Source organism: Leptodactylus fuscus, chromosome 2 (genome assembly GCF_031893055.1).
Source record: "Leptodactylus fuscus isolate aLepFus1 chromosome 2, aLepFus1.hap2, whole genome shotgun sequence".
NCBI classification, from domain to species: domain Eukaryota; kingdom Metazoa; phylum Chordata; class Amphibia; order Anura; family Leptodactylidae; genus Leptodactylus; species Leptodactylus fuscus.
Window position 1 is genome coordinate 55,309,447 of NC_134266.1, and position 23,458 is coordinate 55,332,904.

The window sequence follows — 23,458 nt, forward strand, 5'->3', positions numbered from 1 at the left end:
TAAAATCCAGTTGTCTTGAAAGTTGGCATGTTCAGTTGGATTCTTTGCTTAGAGTTTTTTATTGCTCTGTCTGAACACTGTCCTATTCCCTCACCTTGGTAATTGATTTTCCAACACACCCATCTCCTTCACTTTGGTTTTCCTCTGCTCCTCTAATAGTTATTATATAAAAGTTAGCCCTGCCTGTGTGATTGACAGCCTATCTTCCTATCAGGTCTTGGGCGGGTTCTTCCTCCCTATTTATTCTTGGCTCACATTCACATTGGTGCTTGCTATTGTGATATGCGTGCTGGCTGTTACTCTTGGTGATTTGATACCTGTACTCATATTTTTGAGCTCTGGCTTTACCTTTGACCATTCTCTTGGATCTCACTTCTGCACTGCATTGCTCGACTGTTACCAAACCCTTGGCTAGCTGACCTCCCTTTGTTTGTCTTGCCTGCGTTCTGTGTCATCACATATACCTAGGTAGGGTTTTGCTACCCAGTTGCCACCTGTTTCTTAGTACAGGATAGGCATCAGGAAGGGATGGGGGGGAGGGGCAGGGGTTAGGGTTTAACCACATGAGGACCGCCGTACGTAAATTTACGGCCTCATGTGCTGGTACCTAAAGACCGGACTATTGCCGAAATACGTCCGGCCTTTAGGTACCTTTCTGGCGGGGGGAGGGGTGCGGGGGGGACAGGGGTTAGGTGTTACTAACACCTAACCCCTTCCTCCATAACGTCCAGTCGGAACTGAGTCCGACTGGACGTGTTAACCCTTTCGATCGCGCCGTCAAACATCACGGCGCGATCGAAAGGGATCCGCCGACAATTGAAAGTGATCGGCACCCCCCGCGGCGAGATCGAGGGGTGCCGATGTCAGTAACAGGTAGTCTGGGGTCTGGCCAGTGACCCCAGACTACCGGAGCCCCCACATACCTGGTGATCCTGCCAGGCGGTGGAGGAAGTGAGCGATGTGTCTCACTTCCTCTGCAGCTTACAGGACACGAGCAGGCTCATGTCCTGCTCGTGTCCTGTCTGCTACTGTGCTGAATCAGCTGATGCTTTCATCAAAGCATCAACTGATTCAAGTGTCCTAAAGGGACACATGAAAAAGTAAAAAAAAGTTAAAAAAAAAAAAAATAAAGTGTATGAAAAAAGTAATAAAGTTCTAAAGTCCAAAAATCCCTTTTTTCTATACAAAATGAATTATGTAAAAAAAAGCACTAAAAATTAAAAAAAGCAATACATATTTGGTATCGCCGCGTCCGTAACAACCTGTACAATAAAACTGAAATAATATTTAATGTACACGGTGAACGTCGGGGAAAAAAAACGGAAAAAACTCGCCGGAAGTAATGATTTTTTGCCATCTCATCCTACAAAATATGCTATAAAAAGTGATCAAAAAGTCATATTCACCCCACAACAATGCCAATAAAAAGCGCACATTTTCCCGCAAAAAATAAGCCCTCAACCAACACTGTCAACCGAAAAATAAAAATGTTACGCCTCTCAGAAGATGGCGATGCAAAAAACATTGATTTATGTCCCCATATGTGTTTTTGTTCAGCAGACTTAGTATCGCATAAAAAAATAGCATAAATGAGGTATCGCCGTAACCGTACCGACCCGCAGAATAAAGGACACATGTTACTTATACTGTACGCTGCATGGCGAAAAATTTAAAATGTAAAACTCAATGCAGGATTGATTTTTTTTTTTTTTAATCCAGCAAGAAAGAGTTAATAAAATGTAATCAGTAAGTTGTAGGCACCCAAAGATGGTGCCATTACAAAATGCATCTCATCCCGCAAACAACAAACCCTTATATGGCCATGTCACCAGAAAAATAAAGAAAATATAGCATCTAACAATGTGAAGCCAAAAACCCGCAAAATCGCCAAATTATTAGAACACAACTGGCTGCGGCAGGTAGGGAATATATAAGCTGTGCGAGCGAATATCAGGGGACACCCCAGATTTACAGCTTATGAGCGAAAAAACACCAGAAGTGACCCCCAAAGTGACCCCCAGAGTGACTCCCCCAATCATAGGAGCTCCTGGGACATAGTAGGGAATTTGGTGTCTGCAATGTTCTCCGCACTGCTTATATGTTCCCTCTTCGCCATCCGCTGTGCAGTCACGTCCAGGATACTAATACTCACTACACCCCCTGATAAATTCTTTGAGGGGTGCAGTTTTCAAAATGGGGTCACTCCTTTGGGGAATCCGCTTTTCTGGTACCTTACAAGCTCTACAAACATGACATGGCGTTCAAATACCAAACATCCAAATCTGTGCTCCAAAAGCCGCATAGCGCTCCTTCGCTTCTGCGCCCTGCTGTGCGCCCAAACTGCAGTTTATGCCACATGTATGACACATGTATGACACTGGTGTACCCGTTATATCGGACGTAATGTCATATGTGGTATAAACTGATATTAGGGCACAGCCAGACACAGAAGGGAAGAAGGGTTATTGGGTTTTTGGAGCACAGACGGTTTGGTTTTTGGATGCCATGACGCTTTTGCAGAGCTGAAACGCCAGTAATGTCCCTGATATGAGACGTTATTTTGGAAACTACACCCCTGAAGGATTTATCCAGGGGTACAGAGAGCATTTTTAACCCCCAAGTGTTGCTATAACTTATTATCCATAAATAAATACGAAGCTGATTGTGAAAGGTGAAAATGACAATTTTTCCAGGAATCCGTCATTTCAGTGCGTAATATATTGTGCCCGACTTGTATCAGAGATGAACGCTCTAAAAGCTGTTGTGCCCGGGATACCCGCTTACCAGTTTTTGGAGTGTCTCTGCTGACATAAGTTGGGCACAACATATCAGATACTGAAATGGCGAATCTCTGGAAAATTTTCATTTTTAACTTCTCATTATCAGCTGTGATTTCATTTCTGGAAACTAAATAAATGCAACACTCAGGGGTTAAAAATGCTCGCTACACCACTTGATAAATCCCATGAGTGGGGTAGTGTCCAAAATGGGGTGACATGTCTGCGGATTCCACTTTATTGGCAATTCAGGGGCTTTGCAAAAGTGGCATGACTTCCAAAAACCAAACTGTGCTCCAAAAACCAAAATAGTGCTCCTTCCCTTCTGTGCCCGGCTGTGCCCAAACAGCCATTTATACCCACATATGGCATTAAGTACGTTATCCGGGGTACACCAGTGTCATACATGTGGGCATACACTGCTATTTGGGTACCCAGCAGGACGCAGATGTGAAGGAGCGATATGTGCTTTTGGAGTGCAGATTTAGATTCTTTGTTTTTGGACACCACGTCACATTTGCAGAGGCCCTAAAATTGTCCCTACAAAATGGGGTCACTTCTTGGTGAATTCCAGTTTACGGTCACCTGTGTAGTTTCTAAAATGGGGTCACAATGGGGGGTTTCCATTGTATTGATACTTTAGGGGCTCAGCTAATGCGACATGGCACCTGAGAACTATTCCAGCCACATCTGCTTTCTAAAAGCCAAATAGCGCTCTTTCCATTCTGAGCCCCACTATGTACCCATACAGCAGATTATGGCCACATATTGGGTATTTCCGTGTTAAGAAGAAATTGTGTAACAAACTCTGGGGGGCTTTTAATTCTTCAGCTACTTGCAAAATTAAAAATATGGCGCTAAATGGATAATTAATTGGAAAAAAAAGTAATTTTTCATTTTTACGTCCCATTGTTAATAAAATCTGTGAATCAGCTGTGAGGCCAAAATGCTCACCAAACCCCTAGATAAATTCTATGAGGGGTGTAGTTTCCAAAATGGGGTCACTTTTAGGGGGTTTCCACTGTATTGGTACTTTAGGGGCTCTGCAAATGCGACATGGCACCTGAAAAATATTCCAGCAAAATCTGCCCTTCAAAAGCCGAACAGCGCTCTTTCCATTCTGAGCCCCGCCATGTTCCCATACAGTAGATTATGGCCACATATGGGGCATTTCTGTGTTCAGGAGAAATTGTATAACGAACTTTAGGGAGCTTTTTCTCCTTTATCCTCTTGTGAAAATGAAAAATTTGGGGCTAAATTGACAGTTTGTTGGAAAAAAAGTAAATTTTCATTTCCATGTCCCAATGTTAATAAAATCTGTGAAACAGCTGTAGGGTCAAAATGCTCACTCTACCCTTTGATATGTTCTGTGGGGGGTGTAGTTTCCAAAATGGGGTCACTTTTAGGGGGTTTCCACTGTATTGGTTCTCTAGGGGCTCTGCTAATGCAACATGGCACCTAAAATTATTCCAGCAAAATCTGCCATCCAAAAGCAAAATAGCGCTCCTTCCATTCCAAGCCCCTCCATGTTCCCATACAGCAGAATATGGCCACATATGGGGTATTGCCGTGTTCAGGATAAATTGTTTAACAAACTTTGGGGGGCTTTTACTCCTTTAACCCCTTGTGAAAATGAAAACTTTGGGGATAAAGTGACATTTTAGTAATTTTTCTTGTACACATTCCAATGTTAGTAAAATCTGTGAAACAACTGTAGGGTCTAAATACTCACTATACCCCTTGATGAATTCTGTGAGGGGTGTAGATTCTAAAATGGGGTCACTTTTGGGGGGTTTCCATTGTTTTGGTACGCTAAGGGCTCTGCAAATGCGACATGGTGCCTGAAAATTATTCCAGCAAAATATGCTGTTCAAACACCCAGTGTCGCTCCTTCCCTTTCGTGCACTGCCGTGTGCCCAAAAATCAGTTTACACCCACATGTGGGGTATTTCTGTGCACGGGAGAAATTGCATAACAAAATGTGAGATGCATTTTCTCCTTTAACCCTTTGTGAATGTGTTAATTTTAGGTCTAAATGAATGTATTAGTGAAAAAAAATGAAATGTCTAAATTTGACCTCCATATTATTTTTATTCTTATGAAATGCTTAAAGGGTTAACAAACATCCCAAATGCTGTTTTGAATAATTTGAGGGGTGTAGTTTTGAAAATGGGGTGATTTATGAGGGTTTCTATTATATAGGCCTTTATAATTCCTTTCAGAACTGAAGTGTTCCCTAAAAAATTAGTTTGAGGAATTTTCTTGTAAATCTGGAAAATCGCTGTTACACTTGTAAGCCTTGTAACGTCCAAAATAAATTAAAAGACAATCAAAAGATGATGCAGATATAAAGCAGAGATATGGTAGATAATATTTATTCATGTATTTGGATGGTATGACTATCTGCCTGAAAAGCAGAGAATTTCACATTTTGAAAATTGCAATTTTTACCAAATTATCATCAAATTTGCTAGTTTTTTTATAAATAAATACAAAAATATTGATTAGTGTTTACCACTAACATGAAGTATAATGTGTTACGAAAAAACAATCTCAAAATCACTTGTGTAAGTTAAAGCGTCTCAAAGTTATTGCCATTTAAAGTGACACATGTCAGTTTTGAAAAAAGAGGCCCGGTCCTTAATGTACTTCTGGGCCTGGTCCTTAACCGGTTAAACTGCAGCATAGTTGGAATTTTTTTCAATATCCTCCATGTTTCCCTAAGATGGGGACATGGTGGGCAGTTAATTTTGATGTCTCATAGACTATTTAGGCTCTCTACCATCAGGTGAGGGGTGTCAGCCAGAAGCAGACAAGGGGGTGGGAATTTAAGCTCTGATACTGTCCACTTCTGATTGGCTATTATCTCGGTAATAGAGACACTGATTCACAAAGGAAAAGCAATGTTTGATTCAGGAGACCCTAACCTGTCTGTATGTGGGGGCTGCTGTGTTGATATTCTGGGTTCTGACTCCCTGTAAAAGCTGTAATTTGATTGGTTGCTTTAGTAAAGAGACTATTTTTATGTGTTAGACAGTTTTGATAACTGAGGTTGAATGTTCCCTGTTTACATTTATTTTAAGTTTCGCTACCAAAACCTATTTCAATATTTTCCTGCCATTAAAATATGCTCCATCACCGAAGTCATATAACCAAGCATCCCAATTCGAACAATGCTGTAATACAATTTCATTTTCCTCTAGTCTGCCCCTATTTTGTATAAATTGTCTTGTACGGCTCACTGTGATTGATTTTTTTCAATTGCTTTTGTTGTTTCCCTAAAATGACTGTCAAAAGGGAAGTGTAAGGATTTTGATGGAACAGAAAATATATGGATATTGTGAGGTTTTTAATCTACTCATGAACCAGGACATTGTAAGTGCAAGATCTACGTGATCTGTATTAATGAGAATAGGATTCGCTGTGTCAGCAATGTATATCCAACCAGTAACTCATTATTGGTACCTATTAATATACATTGTATAACTAATGTCCATACGGCATATGAAGATTACAGCCATGACTAGTCATAAGACCAGACACCAGGCCACAACCAATCTTATAGCTTCACTTTCTCCCAGCTAATAACACGGACACTTTCTATAGGGTCATGTCTTAAAGGTAATTACAATCCTTGCAATATCATGACAATTAATGACAAAATCTCTGCTGACAGGTGACCTCTAACTCCTTAATGCAAAATGATGTGCATGGATGTCATTGGTGGAATAAAAACGGGAAAACATTTTTAAAAAATGAAGTACTAGAATTTTTATGGAACAGGAGCAATGTGGTGGCTCAGTAGTTAGCACTGTAGCCTTGCAGCACTGGATCCTGGGTTTTAATCCCACCAGGAACAACATCTTCAAGGAGTTTGTATGTTCTCCCCGTATTATACAAAGACATACTGATAGGAAAAAAAAATGTGGGCCTATATGGGGCTCACAACCTACATGAAAAAAAAAAAAAAGAATTATAAGCATATTATGAATACTATAAGTTTTTTTTTGTTTTGTTTTTTTTAACTATGCATGTACCAGTACAAACCGGGAGCACTATGTGATGTGGTCAAGTCATGCTCTATGTTAATTATAATATATACTTAATAATATACATATAAATCAAATATCTAATCAAAATAATTCATTATTAATATAGATGGAGCCAAATTTAATAGGTTTTTTAACACTTGAATTAAGGGGGCGTTCACACTTTCGCCCGTGTCCACCCCTCCGGGACTCTGTCTTATTACTCAGAGAAACGGAAGAGGGGACGGTTTCCTGGCGGTTAGTTCTAAAACCCATTCATTTGACAAACACGTTTTTTTAGGCTGGATACAAAGTCCTGCATGTCCGACTTTGTTTCCGGCCAAAAAACCTATTTCCCCACGGTGAGGTTGCATCCATTAAAAGTCTATGGAGATGTCTGAGAACAGCAGGGCAACAAGGATTGTTAGGGCACATGCTTTATATTCATTTCATTGCTTCACATTTTTCCTTTGATCATGCAATGAGGGGACTCAGAGACTCAGGACCCCTACCAGAAGTGATTGTTGAGGGTCCCATAAAAGGGCCCTTTGGAGAGGTGATGATAGGTGAAACATGTCTAACCCCTTTAACTCAAAACTTTTTTTTATGAAACAATCTACATTAACCCTACAGTAATGTGCAGATCTTTTGGATTGTCTACAGATAGCTGGCAGTAGGGAAAATGTCCATGGCGGAGTCTTTCCAGTGTAGAATGAATAGCTATACTATTGGATCCAAGCATTTGTGATATTATGCTAATTTATTGTGCTCTATTTGTACAGTTAAATTTAAATCTTGCTCTGAGACCTGAATGCTGAATCATTATATTCAGAATTAAAATCATAGAAGCTGAAAGCAAATTTTATCACACAATAAAGTTCATAACTGTTAAGCAACATATTATATTTACTACCTTAGCTGTACAGTAATTCATCAATGTGTGTGTTAAAATACAACATTACAATGCATTATTTGTATATGAATAATATATATATATATATTCTAATGTATACCTATATACTGCATATAATCATTATATATATATATATATATATATATATATATATATATATATATATATATATATATATATATATATATGTGTGGCTGTTTACGTGAAAAGGGCCCAGATCGTCGATACTAATTATAGAGAAAATAGTCCAAAACATATTTGGGTAAAAAAAATCACAATTTTGTTTTATGCAAAAATTTTATTTAAAAATATGTCAATTGTGCTTTCAATAAAAATTTTTTTGCTGTTTCGGACAATGTTACACCATAACCGTTACAATGATACCAAGAACTCCATATCGACAATGTGGGCCCTTTTCACATAAACAGCCACATATATATATCCCTTTAATTCCCTAATACTGTTACTTTGTAGTTCTTAAGTGTCGGACAAAGAATACAGGCATAGATCCTGACGCTGGGTTCACACCTGCGTTCAGGGTCTCCGTACTATGGTTTCCGTCTTCTGCATGGCAGAAGACGGAAACCATAGACCGGGTCCGGCCGTGCGTGGCGGTGAGCGTTTTAGGCTCTCCGCCGCGAAACCGGATTTTTTTATCCGGACACAGAGTAGTGCATGTCCGACTCTGTGTCCGGATTATAAAACCCGGTTTCGCGGCGGAGAGCGCAAAATGCTCACTGCCGCGCACGGCCGGACAGCTTTCTCACCCATTCAAATGAATGGGTGAGAAAGTCTCCTGCAGGTTTCCGTATCCTGCATCTGTTTTATGCAGGAAACGGAAACCTGCAATAAGGACCGACGACGCAGATGTGAACGAGCCCTATTTCTTTCCAACTCTCTCACAAGCAGCACCAACTGTAATTTTACAGTAAATTAGGAAAATTACATTATTTCTTAATTGAACTTTATGGTACTGCATAGTATATACTCTCACACATACAATAGAAACACTTATATGCCTAAATGACGGACTCCTACAGTAATCCGTTCTTGTTTCCCCTTCCTGGAACAGATTTACACATTCATATTTGTGTCCATTAATTTAAAAAAAAGTTTATCTTATTCATATTAATACAATTTCCAGACTTCTCTGATTAGAATTGCTAATATGTTATATAATAAATGTATTTATATTTCCACAATGGAACGTTAATGGTTATTTATATAAACATTCCGGAATTTCCCTTATATTTTAGCTCCGATTGATTTTTGCTAATCATAAAACACTCGTTGATCATTATGGGTGGCAAAAGGTATTATTTTTCTGGTTATTATTTTATTAGAATAAATGTGGAACATATGATTTTTTTTTTTTTTTTTAATAGAAAAGCAGTAGACTGGAAGCTGTATAATTATGCTTCATTAGATATTCATGCTCACAGCCCAGGGAGAAACTGGATTTTATGAGGTTTCAACAAGCAATATATCTGCATGATGGGCTATTGCGAGAATCCATGCAAATGAAAATGTCAGTTTTCAGAAACTGTCATAGTCTGTATCACCTCATTTGGAATTTTTGCTTATTTAATAAACCGCCAGTAACCTTGCCAGGTAAAATCAAGTCATTCTGGAAGAGGGAAGCTTGTTTAATATGCATTTAAGATAATATAAGCAGATAATACCTAAGGCCGTGTTAATGGCAAGATGGCATAGATTACATGGTGCTTACATAAATGTTATTGCGATGGCGATTATCAATGACTATTTATCACAATCACTCTGCTTAAAATAGCTAGAAACTCACATAGCAGCAAAGGATCTGAGGGAACGCATCTTTGCAAACGTGAAATTATGGCTAACAAGAGAGTATTGAATTTTGTGGTTTTAGATACTGTAGAACAAAATTGCTATACTGATTTTCCCTGATTTAGCCCTTTCAAAATATAGCGTATAAGTAATTTTTATAAGGACGTCAGCGCTTGGCACAATTACAGTCTATTTCGGTGACGCAGCTACGTTATATTTAACCTCAGTGTCAGGGTTCATGCACGTGGACTTATAGGGATTAGAGATGAGCGAACAGTAAAATGTTCGAAGTTCGATATTCGTTTCGAGTAGCCCCTCAATATTCGACTACTTGAATCGAAAATTGAATCCTATTATAGTCTATGGGGGGAAAATTCTCGTTTTAGGGGTAGGCAACGTTCGATCAAATTATACTCGCCAAGTCCACGAGTGAGGGTCGGGCTGCACTACAAGCGGACATGCGCAGTCGGCTCTTCCCAGGCCCGATGCCTGGCATAGTGAATGAAGAGCCGGAAGACGCCGTGGGGAAGCTGCACGGAGAAGACTTCTAAAGGTAGGAGAAGAACCAGCGTTGATTGGCCGACTGTATAGCATTTGGCCAATCAATGCTGGTTCTGCAACTTTTACATTTGAACAGCGAGTGGTACTCGATCGAGTACAAGTATTTCGAATACCGTAGTATTCGATTGAATACTTACTCGATCGAGTACTACTCGCTCATCTCTAATAGGGATCTCATAGAGGTGCAAAACCCCATTACTGATCCTTTTCTATGCCTCTGATTTCTAATGGAGACATATAAGGCGGCATTCACACGAATTAACGTGGCGCTGATTCTGGCACGGAATCAGCGCTGCAAAACAGAATCCCATTGACTTCAATGTGTTACGCGCATTAAATGGAACCCATTAAAGTCAATGGGATTCTGTTTTACAGAGCTGATTCTTATGCGAGTTATCGTGCCAGAATCAGCGCCGCGTTACTCCATGTGAATGCCCCCTAAGTGTTTTTTTTTTCTGTTGTATAATTTACATCATGCATCTTAAAAACTATGATCTTTTCTAACTCATGTACAGAGGTTCTGTCTCCTCGAAGCATTGAGTCATACAGCCAATTGATATACCAAATGTCAAGAAGGACTCCAATTTTTCTCAATGCAAATTTAATATATTGTCCATCATACTCAGGTCACATAAACATCTTCAGACATTTGTTTTTAGAGATGATCATGCTATGCTACTTATATGACAATCTTGTGGCAACAGAAAAGTTAAGAAGAACCTGTTACCAAGCAGAAAATCATCATTTGATTCTTGCTGTAGCCCTGAAAAATAGGAGCACAGCACCGATCCCATGATGTATGGCCTTTCTTGGTCCTCTGTAAGGAGGGACATGTCTTTGAATTAAAATTGTGCAATGTTTTATGTTCCCAGTAGTGGAGTTTTACACAATTGCTGTGATGTCTAGCCACGTTTTACAGCTGTTCTTTATGGTCCACTAGCAGCGCCACACCTCCCATGAGGTGGCCTGAAGCGACCGCTTCAGGTGGCGCTATGCCAGGGCCTCAGGGAGGGTGGCATTTTTGTTTACCTAAGCCAGTCCAGGACAAACTGTCCTGGACTGGCTTAGCACTGAGCGGTGGTTTGGGGAGGCCACTGGGAGGCCACTCCAGCAGCCTCCTCTCACACTCAGGCAGAAAGCAGGTCGTCTCCGTGCCTGCTCTCTGCCGGTGAACGGTGCTAAGCCCCGCCCCCTGCACTTCACCACGCCCGCTCCGCCACGCCACGCCCCTCCACTCCGCCGCCGCCTCCTCCTCCCGGCGGGGGGGGGGGGTGGCTTTCTGTAGTTCGCCTCGGGCAGCGAAAGGGGCAGGTTCGCCCCTGTCCACTAGGATTATCTTATTACCACCGTACCTACTCACACAAATGAATTGTACTATATGGACAATCTCTGTAAAGATTGCAAACTGTAATTGTCATATATCTGGTTAGCTTACATGACATATATCTGGTTCGGTACATGACAGTGATCCAATAGGTTCGGTATAACATAAGCAGATGTGACAAAAGTTGACCAGGCTCACAATGAAGGTGACAATACCTGACAATACGTATCTCCCTTGGTCACATACATAGATGTAACATAAAATCTTTTTACATTTTGTATTTTTATACTTTCTAGAAAGTTTTAAATGCAATAATAACAATAATGATAGCAGTAAATTGAGATTACAGTTTTACATCTAAATACGTTAGACACCTAACATTTTCCATACACACATTGCAGTTATTTTCTTCCATTATAAATGTTTACAGCACTCAACTTATAATTTGACACAGCAATATGAGGTAAGTAGATTATGCTAAACTCGCTCATATTTAATTAAGTCATCTGAGCATCTTAGCATAATCATGTAAGTCGCTAAGAGGTATATCAAGTGTGTGAAGATGTATATACCCAGCAACATGATGCAGGAGGAAGGCAGACAACAAAGAAAATCAAAAACTAGAGTAGATAACAAAGGGGTTAAATGGGTTGTCTGGGCACATGACCCTAAATAATTAATTGGCGCATCATATGCTTTATTAGAGTCCCAACTGGGAATGAGAGGTTTATGAAGAGGCTGTCACCTCTTTATAAAGCAGGTGTACGTTCCAGATAAGAATGGAAATCTATAGCATGCTGGGCAGTAAAGAACGCCCCCTCTGATGTTACAAGGTAAAATACAGTCAAGTGTGGGGTGTTCCTTACAGCCTAGAGATAATGCTGGGCTATAAGGCTCACCCCTTCTGATGATGGGGAACTATCGGTGCTGAAATTATTGGCCTCAATTTCTCCAACATCAGGGAACATACTTGGAAAGCCGTATAGTGGTATATAATACCTGCTCTTTGATGAGGACATGAAACGTCCTTTTTAAGTCTAGTGGCGGTTGTCACACCCTGAACTCAGTATATATTGTATGTGTGGTGAATACCAGATATAATAATAAGCAATGTTACATGATCAATGCACTGAATGTTGTAAAAGGTACAATAATAATAGGTTAAGATGTAGGTCATCGTCTGCCATAAATCTCTAACTTGACGGGTCTGCATATATCCTTATTCAACTTTTGAGGACCTATAGGATTGTTTATTTTATAGCAAAGGTTAACATGACACTGTGACTAAGAGTTAACTCAACACTTTCTATAGGTTTTCAATGACTTCGGTTGCCTTTTGAGATAGGAAATTACTCAGTAGAAAGTCAAGTTAAAGGGGTTGTCCCATATCAAGAATCCTATCTATACGTGTAGCTTATGTAAATTGAAGCCTTTTTTTCTAAATATATTGCTTTATAAATTCTGCTTTGTTTGCCTGCTATGTGACCATATTTCTCCCATTGTTTACACAGCGTTGCTATAACCACGGACCTGGGAGATAGGACAAGTGTTGTCACTTACTCAGTGCCAGCAGGGCAATTCGTTCAGCTAATTGAACTTTGCTGATAAAACCTAGTCTGTTATCTCACTATGTAAACACACAGATAACAGAGTCTGTTCTTTACAAGAATCTGCAGATTATCTTACCTGCAGAAGTGTTGTGTGTCCTGTTCATCGAGAGGGTGGGGGAGGGAGAGAAATACAGACACTGCAGACAGCCTGGCTGAAAGGCTGAGATGGGAGAACCCCTTTAAACAGTGCTACAAGTGTATACTGTGTTTAGGCATGACCTCCTTATGGCTACATATGTATAATCAATAAAGTATATCTGTGACATCCAAATACATATCATGTATGTAGCTGTGCCTTGTTTAACAATGACGAAGAAGCTGTCCTAATACAAGGCACAATGGTAGGAGGCCCAGGTACTAACACAATAATGATCCAACAGAAGACATCCAAATGTGTGAGGTATTATGGTCTATTTTTTAGGGGATGTTGAAGGAGTAGACCCCCAGAGCCATTTTATCTGGTTAGCACTGGGGACCTTAGTCTGTCACTGAATTGACCATCGATATAACAGTCATAGTAAACTCCTTGTAATACTTGGTAAAATGAAGAAAAAGACAAAAAAAACCTTCATCCTCTACCAGATGTCCTGTTGTCTTTGAGGAATTATCTATAGATCTTTTTAATACCTTGTGCATATTTTTGGCAAAAAAACCTTGTCTGTAGAAATTTTGGGGTAAAAGCAGCTCAGGACTAAAACAAGAGTACATTGTGATGTCAACTTAAGGATCATTGTTGAAGACAATCAATTGTATAAAATATATTGCGGAGAGCCCATATTACCTAATCAATAATATGATAGATCATGATGGCAGCTATCAAAAAGCTCCATAGGTTTTACAAGCGTTGTTACTGGAGTCTTTCGGGATAGTGATGTGTAAAAGAGCAAGGCAACTATTAAGATCTGCGGACGCTTTTACGTCTCTTAATTATATAAATAGCCATTAGGAAGGCTGAAAATTCATGGCAGGAAATACATGTTCAATATGAAGTCATGTAAAATACACAGCAAGTCTTGGAGGAAATAATTAATAATACATTAATCATTTCTACTGTGCTGGATATTTTGACTATCATATAAACCCATTAACACATATACCCCCCGCTGCTCTTAGCATATGTCTTACTGCTGGAGTCTGATTAAGATGAGAGCCTAAAACATATAAATACATTTCAACTGAATATATATATTTTCCTTAACTTTTGAATACAATAAAAAAAAGTGTTGAAAAAAATCCATTAATTCATATAATTGTTTCCTTGCATCTAATTACAAAGTGATGATGACAATGAGAAAATAATAATGAACCGGATGTTTTCACTTTATTAACACACTGCAAAATATTGCTAAGTGTGCAAACAGAAATGCAGAAACATAAAAAATGTATTGGTATCAGCAGGTGTTGTCTATATGAAATTATATGGTATGTGATAGTATTTATTGCCCCCCTTTGTAACGATTCATTTTGCTTTGGTAATCAGATTTTTACAATGTATTCTGAAAAAGTATGATAGATCAAAATTGACAAAATAATTTCTACATGCCTTGATAAAGGCATGGAGGTCCCATGGAGTAGACAACTACAGATTTCACATCATAGTACATTGGTGATCCCAGGGTTCCAGCTGGAGGCCGAAACAGGGACTGCCAGATATGTCCAGGAGAGGTGAGACAAAGTTGAGTATAAGTGTTTGTCAATTCTTCCTCACCTCTCCTACTATACTTTTGGGTGGAAGAAAATTTAAGAGTATAATTGGAGATGAGTAATTTTTTCAAAAATTGGATTTGGCAGCTTCACCAAGTTTTCTGACATGATTCAATCTGATCTGAATTAATTTGCGGTGAATGTCATTAACAAAACAGCTATTTCCTGGCTGCAGAGAGCCTGTATAGTGGTGTAGAACACTGTGTCTTGCAGTGGTTTTTAGTGATGTCCCATTAGGGGACCTGAACAAGTGATGCGCTGATCTTTGGTTCAGCACTGTAGACTGCAATACACATTTATTGCAGTCTATAGAGGAAGTCAGCCTATGAAGATACATAGGCTGACTTCTTCACTTCTGGGCAGGATCAACCAAGTACTGGGGGCTACTAGCAGCCTGGGGTCACTGGATAGACCCTGAATTGCAGAAGGTGCATATCGGCAACTCTCGAGCTCACCGCGGGGGGGGGGGGGGGTGCCGAGGAGGACATGTAGAATGGTGCAACCTTTTGTATGCCACAGTCATGTTTACAAAGCACCCTGCATCCACGGCATCCAAGAGGTTAAAACCTGCAATTAGAGCTGTACTCCAACTGGGAGTTATGGAGCAGGGTGTGAGTTGTCAGTTTCAGCTAACACCCGCTCCTGATGCCGTGGGTGGTTGTAAATGGGTGTCTTGACTTCCCAGGACTGGCTGCTGTTTGGCTGCATGTATGGTATTATGGTTGATCATGCGTTCCTAAAGTTCCTTTCTCCATATTCTAGCATGTGTAGCAGCCTTTTTAGAAAACATGTGAGTCATTACCACAAAGCATTTGGAAATTCAGATTCAATCAAAATATTTCCTGAAATTTGGATTGAATTCCACTGTCAACCTCGATTCGCTCATCTCTAACTATAATTATAGCATTACTGCTTCTATCCAAATGATTTTGACCCATATCAAACCACAGGGCCAAACCTCACGAATATATAACGAGGAATATATCTTGCGGGGTTAGCCCATATTTTATTGATAGTCCTTTCTAGTCTAAGCTCTGATTACTAAGGTACTTAGACTGCTAAAATAATACTAGAATTAATCCAGATTTAGACATATCTAGGATATAAACAGAAATGTTTGATTTAGACCAATTGTAATTAGTAACAATTGACATTATTATTTTATGTTTTTGTGTTACCATAAAATGACCTACTTTTAAAATAAATGTAATTTAAATATTGACGACTTTAAAAAAGTCCATGTTATCTATATTTAAGTACTAAGTATTGCAATTTGGCCACTAAACCTATAACAGACTGATACTTGTGGAGGGTGTCGTTGTAGCAGTCATTTCATTTAAATCATGGACAGGATTACAATACAAGACAACACCTCTATAGATAACATCTCTGCCCCTTCACCTACACATCTTATCACAGCTTATCTACTTCCCTCCCTGAACAAAGCATGTTAAAAAACTCTCCCATAAACCTCAATGAGTCAGCTCCAATCTATGGTTGCCCATGGCCATAATAGTACTGTAAAGCATATCACTAAATGCTGAGAAGAAAGAAGACGAGAAGCTCAGGCAGGATGGCAACCCCCCATAGTCTTGTACAGAAAATAAAAACATTTTTACATAGAGCTCAATGAGTGTGGCTCCAGTCTATTGCTCCTTATGACTATATTGTAAAGCAGGGGTCCTCAAACTTTTCAAACAGGGGCCAGTTAACTGTCCCTCAAACCACTGGTGGGTCGAAATATAGTTTTAAAAAAAATAATATTATATGCTCCACAGTAGCGCTCTCCACAGTATTATATGCTCCACAGCAGGCCTCACCACAGTATCATATGCTCCACAGTATGCCCCCCCCACCACACACATACAACGGAAAGCAGCAAAATCTCACTAAAGGGGAATCCAGTACAGGATTCCCCGTTAGTTAGCGATCTGGATGACGGCGCGTGGGCTACATGTTGCAGATCGGACAAATGTCCTCGGCGGGACGCATGTGGCCCGTGGGCCGTAGTTTGACAACCCCTGTTGTAAAGCATATTGTTAAATGCTGTTATCAGTGCAGAGGAGAAGCTCAGGCAAGATGACAGCCTCTATGTACAAAAAGTAAAAAGAAAATTATAACGAGAATATAAAATCAGATTAGAAAAAGTGATATATTTTTGGTTTTAATAAATAAGAACTGGTAATACCTTTAATGCACATAAGGTATATATTTATGCATATAAGGCTTTACTCACATTTCATGATGTCATATCCAAAGCACTTAAAAGTAAGTTTTATTGTTCACGGGTAAAATTTTTCCATTAAAACAAGATTCCAACTCAAAGAGCTGTGGTCATGTGGATATCGATGCTGTCCTATATCCCCGGCCTAGCTAATCAATAAATCAATGACTATGTAACCTCATCCTCTTACTTGTACATTTACTCTTGCTCTATAATAGGTGCTGAGGTCTAGTTAACCATTTATATTTCTATGTAATTATGGTGATGGCTGTCACAGAATGTCATAATAAGGACACTGGTGCCATTTAAATTGGACAGGTGGTCTTTCTAATAAGATAATGTGCTGTGGGGTCATCCTATAGATATCTGACTGTGGTTATATTTAATATCTGACTAGTCAACACAACACCATTAGAACTAAATATAACCTTGAAAGTATGCCTTTATAGGTATAATTATATAAATTGTGTTAAATGTATCTTCTAAGGCCTGTTTCAATTCATGTTTTTGTGTCCATATTATGTCTGCAGATCCCAGAACTGAACTAACCACATCAGAAATCTTAATGTGGTCAATATCTATTTATGGTTTATAATAGTCAAAAAATGTAAAAATTCCTTTTTGGAATGTGGCCTCCGAGTCACATCCCTAAGCAGTGTAGTCTTTTGCTGTAATCTGCATCTTGTTCTATTTTTGTACTGCTGTTTACAAATAAAGATCTGATATAAAAAAAAAAAGAAATCTTAATGTGGATATGCTCTTAAAGGAGAAAATCTACCACCAAACTAATAGACTAAAATGATTTTTATTATTTCCAAAATAGTGGTATGAGAATAGATGAATGAATTGTTCAGTCGTAAATTTACCAAAAAAAAAAAAAAAAAGACTATATTATTTTGTGGAAAATCTGCATATGTAATATTCAACTTGAACAAAATTCAAAGGTAATAGTCTAATACAGGGGTGCCCAATACGTCGATCGCGATCTACCGGTCGATCGCAAAGGGCGTATGGGTCGATCGCGGGATGCAGCCAGGGATTCCCGGTGTCTGCTTGCTCACAGTGCAGGCTGAGAGTCGACTCTCAGCCTGCGCTGTGAACAAGCACTCCGGACACTTGCAGGCCGGGCAGCAGCAGCTCCGGGGGATGACGCGCTCCCCGCTCTTAGGTATGGAGGGAGCTGGGGTGCTGATTGTTCACAGCGCAGGCTGAGAGTCATCTCCGGACACTAGCAGGTGGGGCTGCCGCAGCCCTGACTGCGAACAAGTGCAAGGCCCCAGCCTGCCAGTGTCCAGAGATAACTCTCAGCCTACGCTGTGAACAAGCAGACACCGGGGATCCCTGGGCGGCCACAGATTCCCGCTGTGTCCTGCTCTCATGCTCCACACGACCCCGCCCACATGCCCGGGCCTGCCCACATACACGCCCCACCCCACCCACAGGCCCGCCCCGGGCCCACCCACAAGAAGTGGGTAGTAGATCTTTTGCCTTGGTTAGTTTATAAAGTAGCTCACATGCTAAAAAAGTGTGAGCACCCCTGATACTTCATTGTTTCTGATACAGATCAAATTTTACACTAGATTTTTTTTGGATGGGACGGAGTGCTGTATCCTCTGTTCCAAAAAGATGTAAAGATGTAGCAAACTTTAATTTGACACTGCTAAGGGGGCATTCACACTACCACCGCTGTCCACCCCAGGGTTTCCATTGTAAACCCCAGGGAAACTGGACAGGGGACAGGTTCCAAGCAGTCAGCTTTAAAACCCATTCATTTGAATGGGTTTTTAAAGCTAACCGCCAGTGTCCATATGCAGCCTCTCTGCATGGAAACCATTTTTTTGTTTTTGCATGGACACAAAGTTGTTCATGCAGAACTTTGTGTCTGTGCAAAAAAAAAAAAAAATGGTTTCCAGGCAGAGAGGCTGCATACAGACACCAGCGGTTAGCTTTAAAGCTGACTGCCAGCAAGCCGTCCCCTGTCCAGTTTCCCTGGGGTTTAGGATGGAAACCCCAGTGTGCACACTGGTGGTAGTGTGAATGCCCCCTAACTTTCTATATAAAATAACACAACAATAGTATTAAACAGCAGCTTAAATGTCAAGTTAAAGTTTCTTACAACAGTTTAGTTAACACATTAAGCATCAGGTTACAGTTTGGTACAGTGCAGCAAACCACAGGCAATAACCAAACTCACCCATGAGACTGCACACATCACATCATCACTGTGGTTGTACAATGAATAGGCTTCAGAATGGAGAAGGGGTCAGAAATTTGCTCTCTATTCAGGCCAAGGGGTTGACAGCAACAGCAACAGTACTCATCGGTCCTAGTCAGCACTATGGATATTAAATATTGTAGCAAGGTTCTGGACTTGGAATTAAAACCCCATTCTGTTTTTGGTGGGGGTTGATAGTTTTTGATGTCTTTATCATATCTACGGTAAATCATCCTAATATTGTGATTTATGTATTGTCAGTGGCTTTATTGGGGTTAAATATAAATGTGTACTACACTCCTTATAATCTATATCTAGACTCACTGGACTCAAAATCCTGAAAGACTTTTACGATTCATTCATGTCAGGCAAATCAATAATTTAAAAACCTTTGAAGGATATAATATACACTTATACACGTCATAGGTACAGGCTAGAATTTTCATTCATTTAATTACATTTTTATTGAATATTTTTTTAAAGCTTATATTTGCAATATATGTGTACCATAAAAGAATTGAACCACTTATATCCTAATATATATATATATATATATATATATATATATATATATATATATATATATATAATATATTTAACTAAACCGTCCTGAACACATAGAATCTTCTAAAGCTATATATCGTACCCTAATATATAGAATCTGCTGGTGATTACTAATCCTAAGAAAGTGGGAAACATCAATATGACTACATTATCAGTGTAAACACACCATCTGATCTCCATTATCCGAATCACTTGGGAGCCGCGCTCTCCATGGTGCTGAATACTTTCCAAGTCTATTGGATCTTCAAGTAGCGGATGGAAAGAGGAAATATTTAACTTACTGATTATTCTGCACATCAGACAAACAAAAATACAGCAAAAGCAAACCTTTAGTTTTCACCTGACAAAATATACCAAAATTACATGAATATTAACATTGTTATTAATACAAAGACTAGACAACAGAGCTATCAAAATTTTAAAACATTTAAAGAAAGGGGGAGGTCACAGTATCCACTCAAAAAGTGCAATATAACCTTGGATATTAGCTACGCCATGCAAAAAGATTGGAAATTGAAATGTACACAAAAATTATACAAATATAGCAGTAAGTACAATGTATATAGGTATGTAGGTACAAGGCCAATATAGAAAGAATAGTGAGAGCAAATTGCTCCAGTTGTCTCAAGTTTGAAGGGTGGCTTTTCCTGATGGCATGTTTCAGCTCCTTCCAAAGATGCTCAATAGGATTTAGGTCAGGGCTCATAGAAGGCCACTTCAGAATAGTCCAATGTTTTCCTCTTAGCCATTCTTGGGTGTTTTTAGCTGTGTGTTTTGGGTCATTATCCTGTTGTAAGACCGATGACCTGTGACTGAGACCAAGCTTTCTGACACTGGGCAGCACATTTCTCTAGAATCCCTTGATAGTCTTGAGGTTTCATTGTACCCTGCACAGATTCAAGACACCCTGTGCCAGATGAAGCAAAGCAGCTCCAGAACATAACAGAGTCTCCTCCATGTTTCACAGTAGGGACAGTGTTCTTTTCAAGATATGCTTCATTTTCCCATATGTGTGCCTTGCCAAAAAATTAGATTTTTGTCTCATCTGTCTATAGGACATTCTCCCAGAAGCTTTATGACTTGTCAACATGTTGATTGACAAATTCCATTTTGTCAGATTCAAGTTATTTCTGTGACCATTGTGGGTTTTTCTTTCATTAAATGAGGGGTACCAACAATTTTTATTTATTTTTTTATGTAGATTGTGAGACCCACATAGGGCTCACAATGTACATTTTTCCCTACCAGTATGTCTTTTTTAGAATATGGGATGGAAATCCATGCAAACACGGGGAGAACATACAAACTCCTTGCAGATGGTTTTATGCCCTTGGCGGGATTTGAACACCGGGACTCCAGCACTGCAAGGCTGCAGTGCTAACCACTGAGCCACCGTGTGGCCCCTTAATTTTGTCCACATGTGTATCTATTCTGAGAACTATCTACCATATGTATATACACTTTTGTACCTAGTCCTAATTCTACAAGTTACTAAATTTTTGCTCAAAAGACCAGTTGCGAGCTTGTACCAAATAATTACTATATTAATTTACGTTGCCAGTCACAATTCCACCCTAATAGTGAGTAAACATTTTCTTCTGTCTATGAATGCTTTGAAATTTCTACTCTTGGCTTAAAATGTATACATAAGTCTCCCTACATGAAAAAAAATCAATTTTTTCAAAGCTTTTTTGCTTTGCATCTGTCAGATCTTTCCCAAGCTCACCTCACAATAATTATCCCGACCTGCCGCAAGTGTGTTTAGTGAAAGTGTCTTTTTCTTCTATTGAATCATTGTAATTTTAAAAGTTGTCAGCCCTCGCTACTGGCAAATGTGAATTAGTTTATATAAAAAAAGTTAATTGCATAGCCTATTTTGGTCATTATCTTTTGGCTGGAGATAATTTTCCCTGTTAAATCTAATTGAGAAGGTTGTACATTTTTTTTCTTGTCTTGATATCACTAGCACAGTAATTAGATGAGCATTGCTTTGCATGGATTAAATGTCGAAAATCAAGCTTAAAAATGGTGTAACTGTGTCACGAGGTACTGTCAATTTAATGGTCATGAACACGTATAATAATGTGCTTACCCTGGACTCTAAAAGTAGCCTTTATTTATAATCTTTTCTCTTAATAAGACAACGTAATGAACCATTCTCAATGATTCAATATTTTTTCTCACTTGACTCGTGTTTCAAATGCTCAGAAAAACAGAACTGTTGTATCAAAGTAAAACCTTAATGACTTCTGCAGCAAATGGTAATATAGTTCCATGCCAACCATAAAATGTAATAGAGTTTAGAGGATAATTCCACTTAAAACTAGAAATTTAATTTTGGATGGAAAATCCTTATGCCGGTGGTTTGAATACGAAACTAACTCTTTAAAGATTGCTGAACGCTTTATGGAATAGGTATTATTGAAATTTTGGCAAATTAAAAATAGTATTTTTGTCAATCTGCAGAATATGTGATGTTTGTGTTCTTTGCATACTTTTCTACATTGGGTGGTTGAGTGTTACTCAAGTGCAATGAAGCCGTTCACCTCCCTAGAAGTTTTACTTACGGCACCTAAATTTCATAGTTGGCCAGGGCTAGAGATGGATAAACCTTGTGTGATTCTTTTTGTGTAGATTCACCTGCTATAGACCAAACTTGTTCAGTCCAAATCAGCAAAAACTGTTTTTATTATACTCTGGTGTCTCTTGAGACCCTGACATATAAGAAGCAGGGCCCTAGGGAAGGTGCAGTAAAATAATAAACACTGATACTTACCTTCCATCATCTCTCCTGTGCTCCATTGTGGAACCTTGTGCACGGTTGCTAGAGTCTATGGTCTTCTTCAGGGCCTTTTATTGCCTTTTCAATGTCACTGGCCCTGAGGCACCGTAGCAGCCCAATAATATAGGATATGGATTTAGCAGTACTCCAAAACCGATGATGCCTCTTATGATCCCAGAGTATAATAGTGATTCGTGGTTGACAAACCCCAAAAATCTTGGTTTTGGTTAAATGAACAGGGCTTGCTCTTCATTAGTCAGGGCACCTGAACAGAATCAGCATGATCTACATGACATGCAACATAAAAATAAGGGGTGGGATAAATAGGCTGCAAATTTTGCATTTAGAATTGTAGGTGGAAAATGTGCTGTATATTACAGTACCAGCAAAATGATTGAGATTTCAAGAAATCTCATCCACAAAAAAAGCTGTAAACATTTTCACCATATTACTGTAAAATCACCATTGAAAACCAACTTCAGAAATGTAGTATTTGTGGACAGACTAGTAGTAGCAGTGTTTCCTATGCTGTTAGCCTATATGCCTCATGTCATTATTTAGATATGGTATTGTTATTTACTAGAGATGAGCGAGTAGTACTCGATCGAGTAGGTGTTCGATTAATACTACGGTATTCGAAATACTCGTACTCGATCGAGTACTACTAGCTGTTCGAAGTTAAGATTTGATGCAGAACCAGCGTTGACTGGCAGAATGCTATACATTGCCAATCAATGCTGGTTCTTCTCTTACCTTTAGAAGTCTTCTCCCTGCGCAGCGTCCCGCGTCCTCTTCCAGCTCTGAATTCACTCTGCCAGGCATCGGGCCTGGGCAGAGCCGACTGCGCATGTCCGCTTGTAGTGCGGGCATGTGCAGTCGGCTCTGCTCAGGCCTGATGCCTAGCAGAGTGAATTCAAGGCCGGAAGAGGACGTGGGGACGATGTGCAGGG

At 39.5% G+C, this 23,458-nt stretch overlaps 1 protein-coding gene across 2 annotated transcripts in view; it reads left to right on the forward strand.

The window, feature by feature from the left end:
* IL1RAPL1 (interleukin 1 receptor accessory protein like 1) overlaps window positions 1-23,458 on the forward strand; it is a 1,300,731-nt gene that overhangs the window by 564,376 nt on the left and 712,897 nt on the right. The gene's annotated exons all lie outside the window — the stretch shown is intronic.